Below are 25870 nucleotides of genomic sequence, written 5' to 3'. Positions count from 1 at the left end.
ACGGAAATATTAAGCATCCAGTTCTGAGGATGAAATAAAGTCGCAGCACCGAGGTATCAGTATGTCGCGAAACGACATATTTCCTACGAAGCCTTTATGGCTTAGTGATAGAGGTACTTCTTCTCGTTACAAAGACCGGGCTTCCAATCTCTCTATGTAAAACACGCGTGTAATACACATCGCACACGATGATTCCCGAGCTATTCCGAGGTCGGGCTTAGTCTCTCAATAGCGACCAATTTCCGTGTCAATGGGTGTAGCCTAGACGTTACTAGTGAACGAAATTTGTCTTCAGTAATTTCCACTGAAGACAAATTTTCAATGAAAATGAATAGGTTTGCTTTGTTAAAAGTAATACAATATTAATATTAATGTGCTCGTATATATTACTCACCACAAAAGAGTTATTTAATAAAAAAAATGGTCTGGGGTCAGGAAATACTCCAGGCAGGTTTTATGCGGTTGTGAAGATGATATATTACGAGGGTTAATTGTTAAGAATTAGCATAAGTAAACTGTATGGCTGATGAAGACAGTGTTTGAACAATGTTCTTGTAAAATTTTTGATTTCTCTATTATTATTATTATCATCATCATTATTATTTTTATTATTATTATTTTATTATTATTTTTATTATTATTATTTTATTATTTTTATTATTATTATTTTATTATTACTGTTTTATTATTATTTTATTATTATTATTATTATTATTATTATTATTATTATTATTATTATTTTATTATTATTATTATTATTTTATTATTATTATTATTTTATTATTATTATTATTATTATTATTATATTATATTTTATTATTATTATTATTATTATTATTATTATTATTATTATTATTATTATTATTATTATTATTATTATTATTTCACTCTTTCTTCGCAACATTACAGCCTACACCAAGATTCATAAAACGAAATGCACTTCCAAAGAACGACCAATAGATTGTTTAAATAATGTGTCAACGATTGAAGATTGTAGTGCGGCAAGACGCGAAGGAAAAGAATAATCAGAAAGAGCTGTTGAATCTACTGCTGTTTCTTAGCAATATAGCTTCATGTCGTTATTTTTTTGTCTTAAAAGTTTAAAGGAATAGAAATGCTTATCTTAAACTTCGTTTATTTTAAACTTCAACGTAGTTTATTTCCTGTCTTATTTTCTTAACCTAATTCCCTTTTCTTTAATATCTGAGATTCATTTCTTCTCTGCAGCCATACTGTTCTTTCACAACTCTTAATGTTCCACTTTCACAATTCACTAGTATTTATATCATTCCTCGGTCTCTTTTTCGTTTCAGGTTCTTGCCCTTAGCTTACGCAAGAGCTACTTTTGTAGATGTTAATAGCACTGCTCTGATATGTGGAGCTAGCAACAAATGGTGTCTGCTGCTCGATCATTTTAAATTGGTTTCTGCTTACTGAAATGTATATTGGTAATAATTTAATACCAAAAATCAATTGTATAGCATACCTTAAATATACAAGCAGGGACTGCACGTGGGATTAAATTTAAAATTAATAACATTTACATTATAAATTATATCATAAAATATAGAAATGAGAAATGGAAGCAGTTAAAGTGTAAAATATAGTTTCTGAGCCAGCGTTGGGTACATTGATAGTTTTTTTTATTAACGGTCTCTCAAAACTACAGAGTCTACTCAGAATAAGAAATTGAAAGATTTGACAATAATGCTGTACAACAAATGAAGGGTTCAGAACCATAGTGGGCCAAGCGCCATTTACTAAAAGCGTAGAAAACAAGGGTTAAAATGAAGTTATTACCATAATTCAATGGAAGCATATAGCAAGTAATATAAAGTATACACATTAAAACTAAATGATATGTCACTCTTCATTAAACTATGGTATTCACTTAACTTTAACCCTTGCTTTCTCCGTTTTTAATAAATGGCGCTTGGGACACTATAGCTCTGAACCCTTCAAATGTCAAATTTTGTCGCTCACAGAAATGAAAATATGCGATTTTAGTTACTTGCCATCCGCTGATTTCAAATCTGTAGTCCGTTTTTCTCTATCAACTAACAGTTTTTTGTTAGGATGTGTTCAATTGTTTGCAACATTTTGAATATCGTTGTGTATTCATACATCATTTTCAGATACGTTTTTCCAATGATCTTATTAGATTCACTCCATCCCTCTTAACCGAATCATACATTATCCAAAACAACCAAATATATTTTTTTAATAATTATACAATTGTATTTTTTGTAACAAAGTAAGCTAAGATATAGAAAAATTTCTCACATTTTCAAAACTTCTTCCTGGATGACTTATGCCGATACGATGTCTCCGAAACATCTGTGTTAAGTTGCCAGCAGTAATCAGTCATCAGCAAGCGCGTTGGTTGCTAATTTTCCATTGTAACGCCTTTCGATTTCTAATATGTCCTGATGAAACCTTTCTTCTTGCTCGCCGCTGACGTCACCCAAGTTCGATGGAAAGAAATCCATATTTTTTAGCGTAATATCTTAATTCTGCTACACAGCACTTCATAAAAGGCCACTTCACTATTACAATGATTTACTCACAATATAACACAGTCACGATTTACTCTCAATGTAATCACGATCTGCACAGATTGTGGTATTTAGATGTATAATAGGGAATTGTAGACTCATATATGTTTTCTTTTCTTGATTCACTCTTTTGGTTGATCTCTGTAATGTTCGAATCGGACTTATGGATCCAGAATAAGTCCTTGTTTGCTGTTCTATTTGAAAGCAATCCTGTCTATTCGACGTGAACTACCGTTTGTGGCCAGTCCGTGAACTTCTTCATATACCTTGAGGGTTTTTTCTGCAATATAAGATCTTATTTGGTGATACTGCTTATTTCTCAGAAGTTTCCCATATCTGTAGGACCTCAGGACATGTGCAAGAGTTTCCTTCTCTCCGTGGCAGCGCCGACAGCGATTGTTATTGTTTCTTCTACTACTGTCACTGCTTCTACTGTTGTTTTCACTACTGCCACTGCTGCTAATTTTTTCTGCTATTTCCCTTATTACTGACAGTTTTATCTGTTGCTGATACTGTTTCTTCTACTATTTCTATTTCTATGGCTACTGCTGTTGTTTAAATGATTGCTGCTGCTTAGAATTTTTGGAGTGCAGACACGGTGACTGAGGCAGAGTTTTGCGGAACACGGTCGCTTCCCCTTCATTATCTTTATGATGCAACATAAATCCATTTCCTATAGTGCGCAACGATCCATTCGAGAACTGGTAAGTTGTGAAGAGTATTGAGTTTCATGAATATACAAGTTAATAGTCGGTTTCAGACCAAAATTATAGTAGGCCCATTTGTTGAATTATTATCAGTAAATGGGAATAACTTAGGATGTTGTTATTTAGTCGACAATCCAAAGATACAATAATTTCAATAATTTCAAGGGAAAAATTGTTCCAGGGCCGGGTATCGATCCCGGGACCTCTGGTTGAACTTACCAGTGCTCTGCCAACTGAGCTACCCGGGAACTCCACCCGAAACCGTCTCAACTTTTCCCTTTATATCCACACAACTCGCGTGGGCTGACGAAACGCCAGAGACCCACATCAGTGCACACAAACTCTGTGTGACTTGGAATTGTGGTTTTCTGTTAACGTACACAGTGACGTATATATTATGCAAATCTAGTCTTTCAAGTAATGCTCCCTGTAAAGCAGATTTGAATAATTTCAAGGGAAAAAATAGTTCCGGGGCCGGGTATCGATCCCGGGACCTCTGGTTGAACGTACCAGCGCTCTGCCAACTGAGCTGAGTTGGCAGAGCGCTGGTACGTTCAACCAGAGGTCCCGGGATCGATACCCGGTCCCGGAACAATTTTTCCCTTGAAATTATTCAAATCTGCTTTACAGGGAGCATTGCCTTACCCGAGGTTTGAACCTCATAAGTAACACCAATAAGCATCACTCATGAGGCAACTAGGCCAGGAGGTAATGGGGTAGGTGGCCAGTTCCTTGCTCCCTCCAGTCATACATCGCCCACTAGCTACATATTGCACTAATCAGACTTCAGATGCATACAAACAATTCTTCATCATCTGATACATACCGTAAAGTGAGATGTGCTGCCTGATAATAGATATACATTCATATTAGCCAGAACCTCAATCAGAGATAATAACTGAGGATAAAAAGTGGAATTGAAGCGCTCAATAGATTTTATTAAATGTAGTGTATTGGACTCATAAGATCGGAAAGCAGTCTTGTCACTCCTGAAAGCAAATAAATTCTATCTCTTATTCTAAGGGGACACATATATGATTTTTAAAATGCATACAATTTTCATCCAAAATTTGTGTAATTTAAACTATATAAGCAGGCCTACAATACTACCACCACCTGTACAAAATTCAGGGCTATAATTTTGAAATTACATATTTTTAAATATATTTTATATTGACGTCACTAAAAAGGCTCCTTGCGACGAAGTTTTCAAAATGTTTAGTTCATATTTGCTCCTAAGTCATAGTAGTCATTGCAATAAAAAATAATTAGCTTTTTGAGCTCAGTCTAAATTGAGTCTCACAATAAGTCATTTTAATTTCATGAATTTACTACTCCAGCATATTTCAATCTTAACTACAATATGAATATACCTCGAAGGAACTTAATATTAATATTTCATACAAATTTTATTCATCAGCATTTAATTGATTTCTGTGAGAAGTTTCAGACCGATCTGACAATAACTTCTGCAAGAAGCTATTTTTATTTAATAAACTGTTTTAAAATTTCAAGTCAAAAAAACAGCATTAAAACCATTTCTCTCAAATTACTCACGCACCGAGTGTTTGGCCACATTCGATTATATGGTTAGATCATTTTAAACAGTCTCAAATATAATTACGATCATGAAAACAACAAAAAAATAATTTTATTAATTTTTCAACATTATTTTATCACAGTTTCCTCTTAACCTGGAACTTTCCTATCTTTCGAGATTTCCGGTGTTGCTTATTTTCTGTGAAACTAACTATTTACGGGACCACCTTTCCTTGTCCTTTCTTAACATGTGGCGAAATAATTTCATATTTCTTATTTCTCGTCTGAACGTGTCCAACTTTCATTTCGTCTCTGCCTTTCCCGTTTATAATTCGGCCCAGTCTGGATACATTGGGGCTTAATCGAAGAGGGCGGAAGTCTTCCTCACCTGAGAGCTCAAAACCTCTCACTAAATGAGTGAATATTAGAACACTATTGTAGCAATGAATGAATACTTATATCTGTGGCGGGGTCGGGCCCCACTGGGCGGTTGTGTCGCACGTGTGGAGCGTGTGTGTATAAAACGGGTACCGTAATTACAACAACTTGATGTATTGCCAACACATGGCTCGATTATTTAACTTCGCGCCCAATTAGCAGTCTCATCCTGTTACGTCACTTCCGAGAAAGCTAGTCTCGAGGAGTATGGCTTCTGAGACGCTTGGATGCAGACAGACGCGATGGAATGCCACCGCCGCTTAACGAGTAGTTTTATGTGATGTAAAGCTCTTGATTGGCTACCGAATTAATTATAATACATGGGGCGTACTTGTCGCGTCGCATCGCGCTGCAGCTTGTCTTGTGCCGGGGCTTCAGCTTCGTGCCTTCACTCATTCCTTCCTTTGCGCGTTCTTTCATTTCTTTATCATTAGATTTTTCATTTCACAATTCAATCGTTTGCTCATTTATTCCTTTATTTATTTGTTATTTATTCGTTCGTTTGTTAGTTTCTCCATTCATTTCTGCTGTCTTCTATTACTTTATTTCTTCGTTGATTTTTTCGTTTGCTTCCTTTACTTTTTCGTTCACTAATTTAATCCTTCAGTGCATCGTTCTTTCGTTTATTCCTTCATTCCTACATTTGTTTATATATTTATTCGGCCGTTTTTCCTATATACCTTCGTCTATTCATTCCTTCCTTCATTCCTTCGTTTATTCCTTCACTCCGTTTATTCCTCCACTTCTTCGTTTATTCCTTCACTCCGTTTATTATTTCATTCCTTCGTTTATTCCTTCACTTCTTCGTTTATTATTTCATTCCTTGTTTATTCCTTCACTCCTTCGTTTATTATTTCATTCCTTCGTTTATTCCTTCACTCCTTCGTTTATTCTTTCACTCCTTCGATTATTCTTTCACTCCTTCGATTATTCTTTCACTCCTTCGTTTATTCTTTCACTCCTTCGTTTATTCTTTCACTCCTTCGTTTATTCCTTCACTCCTACGTTTATTATTTCATTCCTTCGTTTATTCCTTCAGACCTTCGTTTATTCTTTCATTTCTTCGTTTATTATTTCATTCCTTCCTTTTTTCCTTCACCCTTTCGTTTATTCCTTCACTCTTTCGTTTATTCCTTCACTCTTTCGTTTACTCCTTCACTCTTTCGTTTATTCCTTCACTCTTTCGTTTACTCCTTCACTCTTTCGTTTACTCCTTCACTCTTTCGTTTACTCCTTCACTCTTTCGTTTACTCCTTCACTCTTTCGTTTACTCCTTCACTCTTTCGTTTACTCCTTCACTCTTTCGTTTACTCCTTCACTCTTTCGTTTACTCCTTCACTCTTTCGTTTATTCCTTCACTCTTTCGTTTATTCCTTCACTCTTTCGTTTATTCCTTCATTCCTTCGTTTATTCCTTCATTCCTTTGTTTATTCCTTCACTCCTTCGTTTATTATTTCATTCCTTGTTTATTCCTTCACTCCTTCGTTTATTATTTCATTCCTTCGTTTATTCCTTCACTCCTATCGTTTATTCTTTCACTCCGTTTATTCTTTCACTCCTTCGTTTATTCCTTCACTCCTACGTTTATTATTTCATTCCTTCGTTTATTCCTTCATACCTTAGTTTATTCTTTCATTTCTTCGTTTATTATTTCATTCCTTCCTTTTTTCCTTCACTCTTTCGTTTATTCCTTCACTCTTTTGTTTACTCCTTCACTCTTTTGTTTACTCCTTCACTCTTTTGTTTACTCCTTCACTCTTTTGTTTACTCCTTCACTCTTTCGTTTACTCCTTCGCTCTTTCATTTATTCCTTCATTCCTTCGTTTATTCCTTCATTCCTTCGTTTATTCCTTCATTTCTTCGTTTATTCCTTCATTTCTTCGTTTATTCCTTCATTCCTTCGTTTATTATTTCATTCTTTCCTTTATTCCTTCACTCCTTCGTTTATTCCTTCATTCCTTCGTTTATTACTTCATGCCTTCGTTTATTATTTAATTCCTTCCTTCACTCCTTCATTTCTTCACTCCTTCATTTCTTCGTTTATTCATTCCTTTATTCCTTAATTCAATCGTTTATTACTTCATTCCTTCGTTTATTCTTTCATTCCTTCCTTTATTCCTTCTTTCGTTCCTTTATTCCTCCATTCCTTCGTTTATTTCTTCATTCCTTCGTTTATTCCTTCATTCCTTCGTTTATTCCTTCATTCCTTCGTTTATTCCTTCATTCCTTCCTTTATTCCTTCATTCCTTCGGTTATTTCTTCATTGCTTCGTTTATTCCTTCATTTCTCCGTTTATTCCTTCAGTCCTTCGTTTATACCTTTATTCCTTCATTTATTTCTTGATTTCTTCGTTTATTCCTTCATTCCTTCGTTTGTTCCTTCATTCCTTCGTTTGTTCCTTCATTCCTTCGTTTGTTCCTTCATTCCTTCGTTTGTTCCTTCATTCATTCGTTTATTCCTTAATTCCTTCGTTTGTTTCTTCATTCCTTCGGTCGTTCCTTCATTCCTTCGTTTATTTCTTCATTTCTTTTGTTTATTTCTTCATTTCTTCCTGCATTCCTTCATTTGTTCGTTTATTCTTCCATTCCTTCGTTTATTCGTTTATTCTTCCATTCCTTCGTGTGTTCGTTTATTTCTTCATTCCTTCGTTCATTTGTTTATTCCTTTGTTTTATTGTTGCTTTATTTATTCATTTGTTTGTGTGTTCAATCAGTAATGCGTTTTCTTGTCCCTTTAGCTATTATTATTTACCCTCTTCCTTTTGATAATTCCATATCGTCATTTTGTTTTATATTCATTTCAGTCTATGATTTCTGTTTATCTATAATTTTATTATATTTTCATTAAAAAAGTACCCATGTTCATAATTGTATTCCATTTTAGTGAAAAACAATAACCATTCAAAATGTGACTATGTGCCCACCAAACTTAGTTGCCACATCTTTCCAGTAACCGCGCTCATAATTTCATTACATTTTAGTAAAAATCAATAGGTCTACTAACCATTCAAAATACTGTATGACTATGAGCCCACAAAACTTTGTTGCCACATATTTCTAGTAACCACGTTCATAAGTTTATTACATTTTAGTGAAAAAGCAATAGGCTTAATCATTCAAAATACTGCATGACTATGCGTCCACGAAAAATAACTCAGTTACCACATCTTTCCATTAACTACATGTATAATTTTATTACATTTTATTAAAAAATAATAACCATTCAAAATATGACTATGCCTCCACAAAACTTAGTTGCCACATCTTTCCAGTAACCACGTCTATAATTGCATTACATTTTAGTAAAGAACAATAGGCCTAACTATTCAAAATACTTTATGACTATGAGCCCACAAAGCTTAGTTGCCACATCTTTCCAATCATTCTTGTAATCCTCTTATCTTGGGACGTTTTCGGTTTCAGTAATCCGGTTGTTGCTGTGATACGAAGCGAGAATGAGTCCGGATCCTACTAGATCTCCCTCCACACAGACTAATGAGCGTTGATTTCATTCCGTACATTTAGCAACGGTGTATCAATCGCTGTGGTTACGTGGTGTCGGATCAAGTAAATGGGCTGAGGCGACGTTTAGATAACACGTAACGCAGGTTCTCTATATTGAGGGGTGAAAATGCTCCGTTGCTTTACGATGGTATGCGAGGAAAATTGTAGTGAGTAGAAAGTAACTGTACGACGGTTTCGCTCTCGCAGAATACCTGCTTTTTACAATTAATCAATTTAATTTATTATTTCATACACTAGCGTATTTCTTCTGATCATCTTCGTTCTCAACACAATATTTCATTACTTTCATTACCATCTTTATGAACATTATTATTCTCGTCATGAAAATATTGCAATGTCATCCGCTACAAGAATAGTCTAACAACTTATTTCCGCTTCAGATTTAGTTTTAAAAGCAATCCTACATTTATCTGACCCTTTCTTTATCCAGTAATTGAACTAAAGAACTTGAAAATAAGATAAAGCTCGATATTACAAAGAGTTCAAAAATGATTGCTCCGGTTCTAATATGGTTTATTTCGAAAAATGCGTAACTGTAGGAATGCAGTTAGGCCCAATAGATAGCTAATACCTTCTTGTTTATTAAGAACAATACTATCGTATGCACAGGTTATTATTAAAAGAGATCATTGTCAGAAAATGGCACCATTGAAACTTCAAAGAGCTTTTTGCATCCTGAATTTTTCAGCTCCTCGTTCTGTTGTGACTACAGGAAGAGGAAGACGAGTTCATTTTTCAGCAAAATGGTGTACTAACTCATTTCCAGCATCATGTGCGTGAATACCTCATACAGCATCTCCCTCAATGTTGGATTGGCCGCTGCACTGCCGAAAACCAAAACTTGATGAGACGACCTCCATATTCACCTGATCTAACATTCTTTTTTTCCTATGGAGATACGTGTAGTAGAATGTTTACGTTTCTCCTCTGGCAAATAACTGTAATAGCTACGGAGTCGCATCATAGCTGCGATCCAGACGATAGATTGTGACACGCTGCCGGAGTGTGGAATAGGAATATTGTCTGGATGAGTGCCGTGTGTCAACTATATCCTCGCTCACAATTTACAGTATGCGATGGAATTATGTAAATCAATTTAGAAGAAATTGTTCACTTAGCTTACATGAATTGCACCAACTCTTTGAAATCAATTCCTGTACAGCTTTTGCTCAATAACTTTTTCAACATTGCCCATGCCATTATCATTTAATTTAAATTCAGGTTAGTTTAAATACGTCTCTGATTTTATTTTCTCTATTATCATCTTCGTTTCTGAAGTCCAATGTGATTGTCGCATTTTTACACATTTACATTCAAAATTTGTTGCATTTTTAGAAGTCGAATAACAAAATACGACAAATGCGACTGTGGCTTAAAAACCCTGTTACATATTAGACAGTATCATGAACTTTCTTAACTTAAGGATATCTGCAGAATCAACTCGGATATTGACCTATAATAGAAAACAAGTAAGAGCAAAACTGTTCTTTAAGAACAATTTAATTAGTTATATTTCTTTAAATATTTTGGGTGTACAATTCTAATTACGGTTTACAAATGAAAATAATATCACGAAGTTTATTTTTGATTAGCAATGCAACGCTATCCTTAAATATAAAAAAATTACCCGCATATTAGTTTGTGTGTAATATATGCAGTCCACACCTGTGGAGTAACGGTTAGTGAAACCAGGTGGCCCGGGTTCGATTCTTGGTCAGGGCAAGTTACCTGGTTGAGGTTTTTCCGGGGTTTTTCCTTAACTCAATATGAGCAAATGCTGGGTAACTTTCGGTGCTGGACCCCGGACTCATTTCACCTGCATTATCACCTTCATCTCATTCAGACGCTAAATAACCTGAGATGTTGATAAAACGTCGTAAAATAACCTACAATATATATATATATATATATATATATATATATATATATATATATATATATATATAGAGATAGCCTATACGCCTAGACATAAAGACATACAGATATTGATGGATGGATGGATGGATGGATGGATGGATGGTAGGTAGGCATATGACAGTAGCTGTTTCGAACTCAAAATATCATATCGTTCATCTAAAGGGACTTCAGGTTGAAGTTCTTCATGCGTTATGTGCGTCAGAGTGATATTTGTTCCTCAGAAGGCAATGTGTTTTAAGTAATGTTACGTTCGTATAATTTGTTTACATAGCATAATCTCTTTTAATCTCGTAACATGCCATATGAAGAGGAGTACGTTGTGCCCCTCCAAATAGGAGATGTAAGGGCCTGCCTTTCCACCTACTTCTTGTTTTGTTTAGCTTTTATACTGTTTTACATATCGCCTCTCTAAGGGAATCTCTTTAAATTGCGGAAGGAGATGTTCTTTTATTTTGTTACCTTTTCCTTGCTACGCACTCCCTTCAGAATTTCTGTCATACTACTGCTGATTCCCCTGATCTGTTTACTTGCCGCTGATAAAACGTGTTTATTCGTTTACTTGCCAACTTGTTAACATGGAAAGGCCTTTCTCCCCTTATTACGTATGCACCCCGCGCGTCATGTTTCAATGAAGGACAAACTCTTCACCCGCTCGACTACACACTCGTTACACTGTTCCCTCTATGTCTGTGTGGATGTTGCTAAATGCTGTCGACCAGTTGACTTGTGTTGCAAGGTTTTTAATTTCTGCACTCAATGAAATAGCTGGACTTAATCCCTTTCTTCTCCACACTGAATATTTTTAATTCATTTTTACTTCGTGAATTCTTAGAATTTCTTTGCATAGTAACATTCTTAACTTAAATATATTGGCTTATTATTATTACTCTCGCCGTTCCAAAGTATGGTATAGGTATAGTAACAAACAAAACAAGTTTGATTATTGTGCATGAGTGCACGAAATGTTTCGCGGTGTGGTATTCTGTTCAGTAGTGAAGGGACTATCAGACAGTGCAGTTGTGGATGATTCTATTCTTCTGCAGTGCATCAAACTATAATATTTAAATACTGTAGTTCATTATGAACAGAAATCAAATGGGCACCTGCTGTGGTGTTCCTGTTGCAGAAAATGTAACACCAACCCAGTCAATGTTGAGTAGAACATCTAAGGCACAACAGTCGTATAAAACAGGTTGTAATTTATTGCAGTTTTATGTTAATTTGTCTCTCTCAAAACAATGTTTGTTTTTCTTTTATTAATTTCACATCACACAGAATGAAATATACCTTATTTTTATGTTTTTCTTATGGTAATTTATCAAACAAATAAGTATCTAGAAGATGTATTAAAGTTACATTATATTACTGAGAACTTTAACAAATTTATACCATGTTTAGGAACAGAATTAATGACACCTTTCGATATCATATTTGCAACAGAGGGAGTATTATTATTATTATTATTATTATTATTATTATGCTATTATTATTATTATGCTATTATTATTATTGTTATTATTTTACTATTATTATTATTATTTTACTATTATTATTATTTTATTATTATTATTATTATTATTATTATTATTATTATTATTATTATTATTATTATTATTATTTTACTATTACTATTTTACTATTATTATTTTACTATTATTATTATTATTTTACTATTATTATTATTATACTATTATTATTATTATTATTATTATTATTATTATTATTATTATTATTATTATTATTATTATTAACAAAAAAGATGTGGTGGTGTCCTAACAGCGATTAGCAACCAGTTACCTTTTGCTAGAAGGCGTTTTGACTTAGAAATTATTAGTGAATGCGTTTGGGTTGAAATTAGAATGGCTCATGGTTTTAATCTGTTAATTGGTAACCATTATTTCTCTCCTGATACAGATCACAATCACTTAAAATCTAATCTTAATTTTCTTGAAAAAAATCTTGACACTCATAATTTTAGAATAGTAATCCTTGGTGATTTCAATACTCCGGGTATGGACTGGTCAACTGGTTCTAATCTTAATGACACTCATTATTACTCTAAAATTAAGGCTAAGGATTTATATTCCTCGTCCTGCCTTCTTGGATTAAATTAAATTAACTCTACCGTTACAAGTAAAAATCTTATTGATTTGTTTTTACTAATGTCAATAACAGTACAGTTAAACTTGCCGATCACTCTCTAGTTTTAGAGGGTATTTATCATCCATCTATCTTTATTTATATTGAAGTAAATTTATCGTTACCGTAACACTGTCATATCAGTTCATACTTAAATTATTCTCAAGGTGATTATCTTAATCTTTATTCTATTCTATACAATTATGATTGGACTAGCATATATCAGACTACTGATGTAAACACTGCTGCAAATTCCTTGTCTCAAATTATAAGCAATGCTATATCTCTTTGTGTCCCTGTCACCTTTGTTAAAAAATCGCACTATCCTAAATGGTTTTCAAACGAATTACGTCAGCTTATTAAGAAAAGAAAATAAAGCTCATAAAAATGACAAAAAATATAAAACTGATCATCATTATCAAATTTTTTCTAATTTTAGAAAAGTCAAAGCCATGATTAAATCCGATAAATTCAAATGGTTACAACCAATTGATGATAACCTAAAGCATGAACCAAATAAATTTTGGAAATATGTAGAAACGTTTCGAAAAACTAATAGCAATCCCACAGAATTAATAATAAATGACGTTCACATCACAGATGAAAAAGAAATTACAAATGCATTTGCTAGTCAATTTAAATCTGTTCAACAAAATTGTAACTCTAATTTCATTACTTATGATTCTAATATTACTGACTGTTTGCTCCTGCCTAAAATTACATCCGATGATGTAACTAAAGCCATTAAAAAGCTAAAGCCTAATAAATCTAAAGGTACAGATAGCATTCCTAATTTTATAATCAAGGGTTGCTCTAATATTTTCATACCCATTTTAACTTTTTTATTCAATCTTAGTTTAAAAACAGGAATTTACCCATCACTTTGGAAGGAAGCATCCATTATTCCAGTTTTTAAAAATGGTAATAAAAACAGTGTTACTAATTATAGACCCATTTCTATCCTAACCAATTTTTCTAAAATTTTTTTAAAAATTATTCACAAACACATTTCATTTTATGTCAAAAATAAGATCAATTCGGCCCAACATGGAGCTACTAGAGGGAAATCTACTACTACTAATTTAGTTTCCTATCTCAATCTCATTATGCCTGTTGTCGAAACTCAAGGTCAAATTGACTCAATTTATTTTGATTTTAGCAAAGCATTTGATGTTGTTCCTCACAAAATTTTATTAAATAAATGAAGTAATTTTGGTCTCTCCACTAACTATGTTAATTGGTTTGAAAATTATTTAACAGATAGACAGTCTTGTGTTCGACTAGGTAATTCTCTCTCTGCTCCATTTAACAGTGTATGCGGAGTTCCTCAAGGGTCTACATTGGGACCTCTCCTATTTTTATTATATACGAGTATAAATGATATAAGTAAAAGAATAAGTTCTAGCTGCCTTTTATTTGCGGATGATCTCAAAATCTTTCGTAAAATTAATAGTTCGGCTGATTGTCATATTCTTCAAAATGACATTAATTCACTTTTACAATGGTCTGTTGAAAATGGAATGAAAATTAATCAATCCAAAAATTTTGCTATTTCCTTCTCACGGAAAACTACTTCCCAAAAATTTAATTATTCTCTTAGTAATGTCGTAATTACTAAGAAAGATTGTATTAGAGATCTTGGTGTCTTACTTGATTCAAAATTATAATTTCATGATCATGAGCAATATATTTATACCCATTCATTAAGAATGCTTGGTCTAATTAGATCTATAACTTATTCTTTTTCTACTCCTATGTGTTTATTAATTTTATACTATACATTGGTTAGATCCAAGCTTGAATATGCATCTGTTGTATGGAACTCCATTACTTCCACTGACTCGGCTAAATTGGAGAATATTCAAAGAAAATTTATTTCCTTGTGTTCTTATAGATTTTTACCAAATTCCGATTATAACTATGAGACAAATTGCAAATATTTTAATTGCGGTAGTTTGTTTACCAGACGTCAGGATCTTGATTATTTATTTTTTTGTAAAGTCATTAAGGGTGATATTGATTGTGAATCTTTCATAAGCAATATCAGTCTTCATATTCGTGCTAAGGGTTTAAGATTTCATAAAATGTTTTATAATAGGAATTCTAAATCTCTGTCTCCGGTCTGCAGATGTATTAAATATGCTAATTTGCATGGATTGAACTTGGATCCATTTAGTGTGTAGTATATCTTTTGAGTTTTTATGTCATTTTTATTAATTTATACCATTGTCAAGATATGTATTATACTATTCTTGCCAATTCATATCTTTACAATATTACTTATATTATTCCAGTCTTCATTTATTTGATTTTATTAATACATTTGTAATTCACTCTATTCAATTGCCATTATTTTTAATTATTTCACTGAACTAATTTTAATAATTATTATTTGTGCTATTTATTTTGTTGCATTTGGTCAATTGATTAATGTAGACTATTATATTGATTTTATTTCATCTTACTGCCATTTCTATCATTCATTCTCATCATCATTTGTTGTTTTGTTTGTATCTTGTGCTAAACTGTAATTGGCCTTGTGCTGTTGTTTCGCACATTAATATTATAAATAAAATAAAATAAATAAATAAAAAAATAAAAATTATTATATTATGATACTATTATTATGCTATTATTATTATTATGCTATTATTATTATAATACTATTATTATTATTATTATTATTATTATTATTATTATTATTATTATTATTATTTTAATATTTTATTCAGAGTTTTAATATCAACGCATCATAATCATTATCATTGGCATGACAACACTATGTGCACTCTGCCTTCTTCAAAAGTTTTCGTAATTTTTCTGTATTCAATGTCAGACTCTTCCAGTTCTTATGTTTCGTTTCATACAATCTTCCCACCTCAACTTTGGGTTTTCAATTTCTCTAGCCACTTCCGACGTTATATTTAATGCCTTCTTAAACATTTTATTGTCATTGGTACGTAATATATGTCATTCCATTATTACTCTTCAATTTTTATGACTCCAATAATATCTTGTTCATTAAATAATTTGTGCAGTTGAAAGTTGTATCTTTTTCTCTATACTTCGTTCCATAATGTCTGACAGAAGTAAACGTTGCCGGCGGAGAGGGAGAGAAGTATATTGCAATTCAACCAATGGGAGACATCTAATCCCACGCTTGTCTTGAAGTTGGGCGTGTGTAGAACGCTTCAGACCGCCCAAGTTCAAGTCAAGCGTGGTATGAGACCTCTACCATTGGCTTAACAGCAATTATAGTACTCTCCTCCTCTACCGACAATGTTTACTTCTCCTGTCAGACATTATGGAACAAAATATAGAACCCAGTTCCTTGCACTAGACCAAAACTATATCTCAAAATTCTTGTTTCACATGGGCTATGCTCAGATTTCTTTCTTCGGACTTTAACAAGGCTAGGTCCCAGAAAGCATTTAATAGAAACTGGTTTCAACTTAATATCTTATACGCCATAATTTTGACTTTCCTAGATGACTTTAACTTTAAATGTTTCCTTCAGTAGGCTATCAACCATTTATCTATTAATGTTTAATTGGGTGTTTCTAGCCTAGAAAGCCGATGCACAAATATTTACTGAATGAATGATAAGTTCGAAATAACTATCTTTCTCTAGTTGGAAATTATTTAATTGTATAGGAAGGATTTTTAAGAAAATATGACAATTTCTCTGAAAATGTATGCAGTGTCTTTAACGAAGTGAAAATTTTTTGGTAACAATGAAAACTACCACGACAACCATGGTGAGAAAAAGTAATATGGTTACCTCTAGGAATTCTTCGTCTGTCCATAAAAAGTAAAATCAGTCCATTCGTATAGATCTCATTTTCAACTTAATGTTTATAATATAGACCTACTGCTTTTGAGTAAAGTAACTTAAATGAGTGCATAGCGTTCGAACTCGGTTCATTTTGTAAGTACTTGCTCGAGAAAGTGAGCGCTTTTAGATGAGGAAGATTAAACTTCGTATATGGTATTAGACATATGTTAGCGAATTTTCTCCGTAACTCTCTGACCTATCGTAAGAAGAAATTTTCAGTTTACCAGTAAAGAGGTTTTACAAAGTTGAGGAGAGAAAAATATGTTGCGTGAATTTCCATGTGTCCACCACAAGTAATGGAAACATATTCTTACAGATATCATTTTTATGGTTAGTAATAATTTTTATCGTGAATTTTTAAATCAAAGGCTGTGACGTACATTGATGATGCACTGACTCCAGTGTACACGCGTCTGCACAAAATAATGAACGCCCTGTAGATGGAAGTTGTTTAACGGTATAACTTGATGTATAATGTTTGGAGAATATATTGCTGAATTTTTTTCCAGAATTTACTCGAAGTCTATAAGGAGAAGATATGACGGAAACAAGGTTGCTAGTGCCTTCTTCTTATTCTCTATTAAATATAAAGTTTATAACCTACCTCCATCTCGTGCCTCGTGATGCCATCTCTCAATTTCACTTGCAAATGATGAAAACCTACCCAGCGGCAGTAAAACGTTTAAGATATCTGGCATACAACTCGTTGCCACCCCTCTGTTACAAGTTTTCCACCCTCGCTGCAATCCTTGTGCCCATAATCCGCACCCTCCAAGCGACACCAGGAACCACTAAAACCTCACGACACGAAAAACACACGTAAAATCAGAAATAGTGGCAATACGGTGGCATTCTGTCCCCTATCTTGATGAGTATTTATGCATCCCGCACAGCTCGTGCCTATATCATTCCACACATTAAAATTCTGTCTGAAGGACATGAAATGCGCCACAAGAAGATAATTTTCTACATTAAAATCATATGGCAGGAGTTACTATCCTATTTTAGAAGAGTTTCTGAAAGGAATACAGAGTTACAGGCAGTCATTTTCAAGTGACTATGTTTACGATAAAAAAATATGGTTTTACGTGTCTTCCCGTCCTTGTTCAGCAATTTTTTCCCCCCTCACACAAAATTCCGTCTCGCTTCTTCATCAGTATGCATGAAATAACTTGAGAAAGGTTCAACCGATTTAGATTAAATTTGACGCTATGTCTCCGAACACAAACACAGAGTGTGACATCCCTTGAACAAAATCCTGAGTACGTTATAGGTGGGTTATTTATTGCGTCGGCCACTCTCATCACATGTGTCAGAATAGCATCTTTTCATTTATTTCATTGTAGGAATGATAGTGAATGAGGGAAATTCTGAAACGACAGTTCTAGAAATGAGAACATTCCGAGAAACCTGCTACAGTATCATTTCATTTCATTTATTGTATTCTATAGATGTTACATTAGCATTGAAGCTTTAAAATGTGGAACAAGTTAGAATTTTACAAGATAACAATTTTTTGGCGAGATGAAGTGAGGTAAGTTCGAGGAGTCGTCATAGATCATACGGCATCCACCCCACTGCTGGGGAAAACCTTTTGAAAAAAACAACCAGAAAATCAGACCAAACGAGGATCCAACTCAAGCCCGAACGCAGCTCCGGATCAGCAGGCCAGCGAGTCTGCCGACTGAGCAACGTTGGTGGCTCTCTCGTGTTTGTTATTACGATGTACCGAAGTACATATGATATTTCATTGCAGAAATTCTGCGTCATCATAAATGATGAATGGAATAGAGAAAAATTCTCTGGCACCGGGATTTGAACCCGGGTTTTCAGCTCTACGTACTGACGTTCTATCTACTAAGTCACACCGGATTCCCATCCCGATGTCGGATTGAATCCTCTCAGTTCAAGTTCCAACTCTTGGGTTCCCTCTAGTGGCTTACCCTCATACACTGCGTCATAGATGTATGACAGTGGCACAATGTCCACATATGTGCAGAAGTGCACTCGTTATGAGTGACTAAGTGGCCGGGATCCGGCGGAATAAACGCCGTCTTAAATCCGTGGTTAGAGCGTCAGCACGTAGAGCTGAAAACCCGGGTTCAAATCCCGGTGCCGGAGAGAATTTTTCTATGTTCCACTCATCCATCATCTCTCGTTTTTGTTCACAACAAATTCCACTTAAACTCGTCCGGATTTGAACCCGTGCCTCAGATGAGAAAGGCCAACGCTTCAAGCGTTAGGCCAATAAATAACGAACATTTTTCTCCGTCTCCTCTTTCAAACTACATGTTTACTCCATGAGTTCCGAAACGAACTGTGTTACGGAATTAAGGTAATAACGTGCATTCAGGTAGTTTCTAGCAGAATCGTCTGCAGAAACCACCCATAATTTGTTTTCCATTGTTATTAGAGATATTATCAAATAGGTAATACTACGAGTACTGTTCGTTGTCCAATAAAGAACAGCGCGAGTGATATTTGCTTATATTGTTTTATAAATATAAAACATGATACAATTAATAGGTATATAAATAATAATTCTTTTATTGCTGGATCAAGAAACGACGTAATCTGGAAGATTAAATAACTAAGAACAGAGACTAAAGGATTTATAAGTCAGTAGTACGACCTGTCCTCACCTATGCATCAGAAACAAGGACTGATTCATCAAAAGTGAACAAATATTCGACACACAAGATATTGATTACAAAATTAATAAGAAAAACCGGATATGAGAGGATAAAAAAGGAACGTGTTCGGAAAATGTGCGAAATTCAGCCAACAAATGATTGTATAACAAGGAGGCAAAAATGAAACAACAATGTACGAGCATCAAGAATAAATCAGTAAAGATTATCAAAAGTTGTAGGAGATAATATGCCCGTGGTGGTAAAGTCAGTTCCTACCTTAAAAAAAAATGTGGTGAACTGAATCCCTGCCATAAATGGTGTATAGGTAAACTCAGTTCCGGCTAAATTCCGTCACGACAAAATTTTACCTCCCACTTTTTCCAGACTTGAAACTGTCAATCAAATGGTACAACTAGTAGTTGGTTGGTGTATTACATTTTTTTTTGACATTTTATGGTTAAAAACACTGTGTGGTAAGAACACAACAATATGTTGTATCAGGGAACCGAAGTTCCTCTTGGCTTAACATAACATCAGGTATACCACAGAGGTCGGTACTCGGACCATTGTTGTTCACAATATTTGTTGATGATATTACATCTCTTGTAAGGCATTGTGACTATCACTTGTATGCTGACGACCTTCAATGCTACATCTATTCCCAATTGGACCGAGTAAACGACGCTATAGATAAACTGAACGAAGACATTGACTCGATTGTGACATGGAAAAGACACTCCATCTTAAAATCAATCCTGGAAAGACACAAGCAATTATATTAGGACACAAACGGCAAACCGCCGCTGTAAAACACCTCGACATTTCCCCCGTTAAAGTAAGTATAATGCATATCCCTTTCAGTTCTTATTTAAAAAATCTTTGCATTCAAATGGATAATAATCTCAACTGGGCCATGCAAATCACAGACACCAGCACAAAAAAATGCATTCTACTATCCATGTGCTAAAAAAGATAAATCTTCTTCATCTTCCCTCTTGCTTAAAAAGTCCCTTGTGTAGACGCTTGTATATCTCTATTTTGACTATGCTGACATTTTACTGACTGACCTTTCCAGCGAAAAAAAAAAAAAAAAAAAAAAAAATCAACGTGTTCATAATTTGTGTGTACGTTTTGTAAGCCATGTTCGTAAATATGATCATATTACCCGATCCCTGGAAGTAATAGGTTGGCTTAAAACTAGATAAGAAAAGAAATTTACATTCACTTCCCCTTCTCTTCGAAATCTTGAACTCTTCTATTCCTTCGTATCTGCCGTCTCGCTTCACTTTCCTTTCTTCCCATCATAATCTGAACACACGTTCTCACCATGAAACAATACTAAAAATACCATCCCATCGCATCTCCTCATACTCATCCTCTTTTACAATAGTCTTGCCAAGACTATGGAATTCGCTACCTGCTAGCAACAGGGACTGTCGAAATAACATTGAATTCAAACACAAACTTTACTAGGCACTTGGTCAGTAATTGAGACTCGTTCAGTCATGGTTTTTGTAAATAGTTTTCGCAATCTATCACAAAATATTTCAATATCCAGTAATTTCATCATTATACAATTTTGTTATTCTAGTTTAATTTGTAATTCAAGAATTAGAAAAAAAAAGTATTCTTTGTTCTTAACTTCTATGATAAATTATCTAGCTTTCATTAGTCAGGTAATATTTTCGTACTTAGATTTTTATTGTAGTTGTAAATTTAATATTAATTGTAATTTTATTCCTCACATTTTTTAGTTTTAAACCCCCGGTAGAAGGACAGAGAAGACCTGACGGCCTTATCTCTACCAATAAATTACTATTAAATAATACTATCTCGAATTTATTATAGGATTTAAGTATAATACTGTTAGCATTAATAATTGAAGTTGAAAACGAATTAGAAAGTGAAGAAGACGATGAAAGTAGTGGTGCTGGATTTGATCATCTACGAAATAAACATAACTGTAAATAAAAATATTTATGTACACTAGATATTCGATGAAAAGCTGTTATGATCGGTATTAATATAAACGTGCCTGAATTGTTATTGTAAAACTTTAATTTTTTCTCTCGCGTTTTGTAAACTGAATTTATTCACCTCTTGTACTCTTGTCATAAATTACCATGCGAGAACAGGAATGCAGTCCGCATAGCACGGAATGACATTCAATGGACCGGCGGCGTTGCCACATTGTTTTATGAAGTATTCGGGTCCATTATTCTCTTGTGTGAATGCCGGACTTGCTAACGAATTAAATAACCCATTGATTAATTACATGCCCACTTGTAATAAAACACTCATTGTGGAAGCCGGAAGCTTGCGTATCCCAAACGCAGCTGGATTTGGGTGGAAAGTTGGCTCACGTCTTCTCAGTACACAGGATGCAGTTCGATGTTCGATAGGTTATTTAAGATTTTGTCTGACAAATCATATTTGAAATATTTAAGATTTTGTCTGACAAAATATCATATTTGAAGTAGATTTTCCTCAGTCATTTTCTTCTTCTTCTTTATAAAGGGCGATACAAACCTAAGGACCGGCACTCTGCCTCGTCTCATAACTATAGCCTGTTGGGAAGTTAGTTTTTCCATCTTTCCCACTAAACTTCGTCGTAACAAGGCCTTATAATCTAGTTCTGCTTCGTTTAAATTATCTCACTTAGTTTACGAAGGGAAATGGGTCTCGAAGGTTCTTCTAAACCTTAAGTTTGAAAACAGCAGAGTTCCTCAGAACAATAATTGTATCTTTGTGACATCCCAATAATTTCACCATCTCTGTCACTCATTACGAGTGTAATGTAGATCAACCGCCTGTGGTGCACTCTGGATAGTCCTTGACGAACTAAGTGAACTGTACTTCTCGACACTAGTGACATCTATGAGTCCCCACGTAGAATCGGAGAGAATAACGGCTGCCATTGGACAAAGAATATTATAACTTTTCTCTTCTTCTTCTTTTGAATTTACCTATTATCTTACGCGTAGTCATAGGTCAGTCAGCAGACAAGACATCTTGTTACGAAAGGGAAGAAAAATTCGATTACGCTCATTGTCTTAAGATTTTCTGTGGACGAAGCGGTTTTGAAACGGAAATAAGAGGAGGTCCGTCCCAAACCGTAAGTATTAAGTCCACCCACGGACGAAATTGAGTTTTATGTGATTTTGTATAGTTCTGAATACGCTATATCATGCTGTGAAGTCTGTTTGGGTCTAACTGTATTAAATCCCCTTCAAAAGAATGCATGAAACTTGGTATTCGTGGCAAATAGTATTATGTCCACATCTTTGTTCGCGTCAAACCATATTCTGTCCAAAACCTATTCATATTTTTCATTGTAAGGTTGCATTTCAAGTTTCCTGCACTGAGAAAAACTAGCGCCAATTTACAGTATTGACTAATTGTCGAACTTTATATCACTTCAGTGTCGCTTCAGTCAGTTGTACATGTGATATTCGTGAAAATGGAGGGAGAAGTCCCTATAGATGAGAATAGCAGAGGAAGCAGTTAAAGGGTGAAGAAGAAAACAGTACGACAGGAAGAAAGTGAACTTCGGTATAATATTTATACTATATTTTAATTAGGCCTAATAAGTGTTTAGGAGACTTATTTTCATTAAAAAAACTGTTTTCTACAATACAATCATGTAATGTACAATGGGGTATTCTTGTTTCAATCTGATAATAATCTTGATTTAACACTGTTTGAACCACCATGTCAACATAGAGAAGGTCGGTTCCACTGCTGTGCAATTCCCGCACATGATATACGCAGGGTCAAGCAAGGAAAGGGTTTTTTCAACAAAAAAAGAAATCTGATCAATATCGTTAGCATTAATAAACATTAATTTTGTGATTCAATATTACATAGGAACAAATCAAGGAGTATTATCTATTACTTACACAATTACATTGGTTGAATTTTTACAAATATTGCGGAAGATTTTTTTTCTTTATGTTCACGTCAAACCGTATTATGTCCATGTTATTTTCTAATTTTCAGGACAGTCTGATGTAAAAGTGATTTCAAATATAATTGATTCTGATAAATTTATTTCTTCCAGTAATTCATAATTTTAGTACGTATTTTAATTTGTCTCCCTTTATTGGCACATAAACAGTTTTTCTTCTCTCCTGAAAAAATTACATCAGTGGACTTAATATGGTTTGGTTCGGTTAGTGTTGTTTCGAATATTTTCATCCCCAATCCTCCCCATTCTAGAACCCACCATTCCATCTTCCTGTATTCTGTAAATAGGTTGTGTAGGTGAAAATAAAGTTAAATTACTGCTTTTGTCATGTGCATATTGGCATGTAAATAATCCTAAATGAAGGACACAGCATTATCTTAAGATGCATTAATAATACTTGATATAATATGCTCTGACACTTTCACTATAGACGAGAATTTGTTAGTGCATGATGCCGATATGAGAATACCCTTTATTCATACCAGCGAAATGCATTTTCCTAGTACATTTTGACCTTACATTTCGCATAATACATTTTCAGTTTTTTTTCTGGCATGATAAGAGTGACGTAGCAGCAGCAGGTAGCAACACGTCTCCCATGTTTTATCATACCAGCGCAGACGTATGGCATTCCCTAACAAGTTTAAATTATACCCCCCCGCACTGACAAAATATGTGTGCACAACAGTCCACCATCCGCCATACACGAAAGAACAGAGAGAGGGAGAAAACGAACGCAATTTTAATTTTACAGTTTCCTGGGGAAAAAGATAAAGAATAAACCCTACCCTGTTGTATTTTCGTGTTAAGCAACCCCCTTTCGTAAAATTATTCGGAGCTTGGGGGTAAATTTGCTAGGGGTTTAAACTTGGTCCCCTGATCTAGTGTGCGAATCGTTTCAGTACCCCCACCACCCTTAACTATCCACCCCTTTTCCCTCTTACCATCTTGTAGCTGTCACCCTCCCCATCCTCCAACTAACCGCCCTTATCACGATCATCTAATTAAACGCTCGTGACATTTGCATATTATGCATTACCCGCGGGGGTAGTTTTACAGGGTAGCATAAAGTGGGGGAACAATGTGTATCAATACGCCACACGTGAATTCCTCAATCCTCGATTACATTATCATGCATTTTATGTCACTAGGAAGGCGAGGTCTATGTGTCAGCCCTAAGAAAACTCTTAAGAACTGCATCTAGAAAGCGCGGAATAATTTATGCAAGAGGATCTGACTTGTTCACGTAACCTTTATATTAAGAAAGTATAGTTGAGAGCATTAAACTTAAGTTTCTTAATTTCTTTCACAGTCATTAGATGACTTCTTATTAAAGAATCCCTATTTCAATTATTATGAGAAGATTTTCTGAGATTTGTAATGATAGAATGGCCATTTCTTCTCCATCACAGCTTCTTTATCGCTTTCTCATCATCTCATAGGTTCTGATTCGATTTTTTTTTTTTTTTACAAATTCTACTGTAATTATTGAAGTATTTACTACTGATGAAGTACAGCAGCATATTGGTTTATTGTAATCATGTCAAGCTATGCCACTGTGGCAACTGCCACAGGTTTGCCACAAGCTCGGGCCCAGGGCATCTCGTGGCCCGACCTGCTAGCACATTTGATAAGCGAAGATGTAAGAACGTCCTGTCCAAGAAATGGCTACATCTAAATCCATGTACATATGATCTGCGATGAATCCCCTACTTTGCGTAGATTTTTTGATATAGGATGGGAGAATCTGTTCTTATGTAGGCTTCTAGCAAATCATATTATGCAAACAAGATTTCTTTATATAAGAAGGTACAATATAAAACGGCATTACGAGTTGAAACACCAGGCGGACTATAAAGGATTTGATGAAGAAGAACAAGTTGCGCTAGTAAAATGTTCAAAAGTGGATAAATGTGATGTAAGTAGTTCACTCACTCTGTGCGACATTACAATTATTCGTGTACCAAGTTAAATGCTATTTACCGTAGTTGCATAATATTAAAGCTCATGGAATGTTACTGCTAGTACATGTAAGCCTATTTACTGGTATACAATCCTAAGAGGAAACAAAAAATCTGTTTCATAGAATCATAATTAATATGTAAAAAGGCGTAGGGCCTACCAGTAATGTAGGTAATATTAATAACCGTAACCTGCATTTCGATGATCCAAAAAAATATAAGATTGATCATTAAATTGATACTAAAGTTTGAAGGATAAAGATGACTATTGGTTATGATGATTGTAATTATTATTATTATTATTATTATTATTATTATTATTATTATTATTATACTTTTACTATATCATAGAATAATATTCTCACTTATCACCTTGTACTCTCAACTTGTACACTTAAACAGTTCCGTTTGGAATGGACTTCATTAATTTACCTATTCAGTACGTCTATCTTATACAGTGCCAATAACTATTAATTCTAACTCTGAGCTATATTAATTCTATAATATTCTATACTGTACTATGCTATACTCTCTCTCTATTAGATGAACATCCTACTAGACTACTGCAGGTTTATTCTGTACAATCCTGCCATATGCAGTTGTATTCTGTGCAATTCTGTTATATGCAATTCTATTGTGCAATTCTATAATATGC

The sequence above is a fragment of the Periplaneta americana genome, chromosome 5 (assembly GCF_040183065.1).
Source record: "Periplaneta americana isolate PAMFEO1 chromosome 5, P.americana_PAMFEO1_priV1, whole genome shotgun sequence".
Classification (NCBI taxonomy): domain Eukaryota; kingdom Metazoa; phylum Arthropoda; class Insecta; order Blattodea; family Blattidae; genus Periplaneta; species Periplaneta americana.
Note: the sequence above shows the minus strand (reverse complement) of the source record.